Here is a 4,201-nt window from a genome sequence, read left to right as displayed (position 1 = left end):
TGAAAATAAAAGTGACACCAACCACAAGAAAAAATGGCAGGTAGGGATCAGCCCCTTGGATATCAAAGTAAATACTGACGTGATTACAGATTAGGCATGATTAAGGGCATGCCTAATTCGATACCTTAGTGAACTGCAGCCATTTGTATCGTTGAATAAAGGTTGTTCTAGAAATAGACTTAGGTATGGCATCTTCTAATATTGTCATACCAAACTCTTAAGCCTCTTGCCCTGATGGTGCAATCCATGACTTTAAATGTCTGACTTGTCTAGAAACAATGGGGGGAGAATCACACTTGCTCACGGACAGAAGGACGGACACAATAGCTTCCTAAAGGAACAATGAAGAATGGGTGTGTTTTGTACTTGATCACTCTTGTGATCTCAGGTGCCTCCCTGAATCAGACATCTAAAATGAAATAAGAGTTCACTTCAACCTCATCAGGAGACAGAAGACTTTTTTAGCTTGCTGGAAGAGAGGAGGAGTCCTAATCACTGAATTAGAGAAACATGATGCTTATAGCTCTTGCTATCTGGCCCCACAAACCATGCATTCACTGCTGTATGACATACTAGTTCTCCCCACACAGTTGCAGAAGGTCTGAGCCCAGGCTTCCCTACAGCATCTTGGTCAGGGAACCCTTCTGGGAAACAAAAGATGCAGGATCTAATGAGGGTAGGCTAAAGAAGCCAGTGAACCCCATCCCTGGGAACATTCAAGATCAGGTTGGACAGGGCTCTGAGCAACCTTATCTAGTTAGCGGTGTCCCTGCTCACTGCAGGGGGGTTGGACTAGATGACCTCTAGGGGTCCCTTCCAACCCAAAACATTCTATGATTCTATGGTTTTAACTCACTCAGGTATCAACATTCCAGATTGGGTGGCAGCACCATTTCTGCATGTGTTTTTGAAGAAAATTTTGTTCAGATTTAGGATGCCTAATTTGCAAATCTAGATCACGATAAGCTATTGGGACACTTGGCTTTGCCAAGAAGGTAGATGTTCTGGGTATGAACAATACAACATGAAAGTACTCTGGAAATTTCACTTGGGTCCTATTGAATTTCACATTCCCACTAACACAGGAAGGTTTTGTAAAGAGCACTCCTAAGTGATCTTAAAATTATTAGGCGCAATCTTCAGCGTATTTCTTCTACACACACCCCTTGTTACGTACCATTGTAGTTTTGGGGCTCTAGGCTGAAGCAATAAAGAGCACAGCAACAGCAATTGCTAGTCATTAATATTTCTCAGTTTTTCTGTTTATTTGGACATTTCCCTCCCTTTCACCCTACTTTTCTGGTGAACAAGGTTAGTTGTTCCTCAGCATTGTGACCACACACAGTATTAATCCAGTTGGCCCAGGATTAAATGACCATGAGACTGCAAAATCTGAGATGTCCTTCTCAGTTCAGTGATGATTCAGTGATGATAAAATGAATGTTCAAGAGCTCTCTTCTTGCTAGGATTATAACTCATTGTGGAATTTCCAGTTAAAACCCAGTTCAGACTTATGACAAACTAAGGTCACTTCAAAGCCTCTTTTGAACTTTTAATGGAGAAATGTCACCAAGTGACTCACCATAAAGATTAAAGAAGTTTATCTTGTCTGACATACTGAAGCCATTAAGGTGACAAGTTTGGTTCTGATTATGAATTGCATTGTTCTGAATCCATTTCCTATAACTTATGTCAAAACATTTAATGAGTCCTGGTATTACAAGTTACAAACATAAATATGGTTAAATTAATAGACAGGTATGGAAGCAGGAAATTCCTTTCCAGTGGTTTAAAACTATTATTTCCATTCTAAGTAATGGACTGTTATAACCTTCCTACATAAGGGCATCTAAGTCCTTCATGAAGAATCAGAACATCTACCAGTTATTTAGGATTACAAAGCAAAGCCCTATTCTTACTGAAATCAATTCAAAGCTATGTACAAATTTAATGGAAACAGTATATGGCTCTCAAAACTAGTTAGTATTGTGCTTTTCAAATAACATTACCTATGAGCGATAGGCAAACCGCTACATTAAAATTTCAGCTTTTAAGTGTCTCCTCTGTATTTTTTCTTGAAACATCTTCCAAACCTGTCTCAATTCTTTAAGAAGCCTGATTATAGCTAGAAGCATGTAGCTTCTGAACTAATTCTTAATGCGTGTAAGTAATTTATCTCCTTTTCTCCCACTTCCTCACACGCCATTTGCCTGAAGTCTTGCTGTCCTCTAGTGGTGAAAGGCTGTAACACGTACAGTTATGGGAGCATTTAAAAGTAGAAATCCTCTCCGTTGTGATTTTCATCACCTCTGCTCCAGGTAATTTTCAGGTCTCTCAGCAAATGGATTCTTGAAAAAAGCTGATGATCTCAGCTTGACAGACTGTAATAAAGTCACTGAGTGAAACATGGTAAGTTCAATAGCTATTTGAACTCAGAACTATGCCCCAAGGTTGAATTTGTTAGGCAGTTTACAGTTAACCACCTGTATGTCATATTATTTTTAGCTTGAAAAGAAAAGGCTCTCATAAAAATGCCTATAAAAATAAATTATCTTAAGACTTTATATGGTGTTTTCAGCACATTTATTCAGATTTCATTTCTACAGTCTTACTTCTAAAACTTAAGTTTATGAAAAATATATGAATGTAAACTTCTAACTTGCTGACCTAATGATGAACTGTAATCAGTTTCTGAGTTACTCTGTCTCCTATATTCTCTAACAAGACCTTAAATTACTCAAACACCAGGTATGCAATTTCATGTCGGGTCACAGAAAGACTCTGTATGGTGTAAGTCAGTCATAATGATGAATATAGCCTGAGCCATGCTGTCACATGAAAAAGGTAAGAAGACCTCTACTTCCCCACCATCTAGCAGACATTCCCTCAGCTGCATACAGCTCCAGAACCCTACACGGCAGTCACAGTGGCTGGAATCATGGAACAGCTACCACTTAGCCTGAAGGTCTCAGAGGAGGACAGAAGCAGATGCCTTTCACACAGATTAACAAAATGCAGTTGTTGCAACAGAGGCAAAGAAATAATTCTCTTGCTCAGAGCTAAGATCTAGCAGTTTCAGGATTTTTTGAAAAAACAGAGTGCCAGATTCAAAACAGATCATCTCAATTGAAAAATTCACCCTGACTTCATTGTGTTTTACTTCAGGCCTCATGTTATACAAAAGTAAGAAGCTGAGTAAGTAGATCAGTCATTTAGCTTATTCAGGCTTGCACTTACTGCACAGGGTAGAGTACTGGGGAAAGCCAACCAGTTAATAAAGAACAGCCCAATAGCAAGCAACTTTTTAGAGCAAAGTCTTCACCGTCACTAAAAAGAAGTAGAATCATGTATAATCCAGGACAAAATTAAACTTTTAAAAATTACCATACTCCATCTTTTCACTGCATATCCTCAATGGAACTCTTTTAATCGTGTTCCATCAGACACCAATATTTTTGAATAATGAATGAGATCATAAAAAATTATCAACTTGATTCAGTTGCACAAACAATTTAACAGTGATTTATGAAGGACTTCTAACACACTTTGCTTATGCCTGTGGTCTATAGCCTTAAAAGTCACTCCATCATCTGAGTTAACAAAAAGGATGTTGTGTAGGAGTTTGCTCAGCTGTCTTTCATTTAAAGCATCTTCTGCTTTCAGGTCATGATCAACATTTGTTCTAATCATAGCAACTCTTATTTTTAATGAGGAGTCAATCTCTGGCAACCTGTCATCTTCAAATCTTCCTCAGCTTCCTCTTACCTTGTTGTATCCTGACCTTGTACACTAAATTTTATAGGAATACTTAGATAATAACATATCAGATATATTATTTTGTAAAATTAACATCTGCTAACTTGGAGCTGAATCTAATACTGCATGCAAAAAAACCAACCTTCTTTCAGAAGACCAGTTTCTGCAGCTGTACTTTTCTCTATGGGACAGATCCTCAGATCCATAGATTTTGTTTGTTAACAGTCATCAACAACTCCTAAAAGGAAATAAAGTCAAGAGTAAGAAACTTCAACTATAAATCATGTAGTAGTATAGTGGATATATCAAAGACAAAAGCAATAACCCTACAGATGCCACATAAATGTTTTTAAACTGCAGCCCAGCAGATTTTAAGTAACAGCAAATAAAGTATTTAGCATGTTTGCACAAAATGGTCTATGCCATAAAGCAGAAAAGTCCATGG

This window comes from Egretta garzetta, unplaced genomic scaffold (genome assembly GCF_000687185.1).
Source record: "Egretta garzetta isolate BGI_Z169 unplaced genomic scaffold, ASM68718v1 scaffold96, whole genome shotgun sequence".
Classification (NCBI taxonomy): Eukaryota; Metazoa; Chordata; class Aves; order Pelecaniformes; family Ardeidae; genus Egretta; species Egretta garzetta.
Note: the sequence above shows the minus strand (reverse complement) of the source record.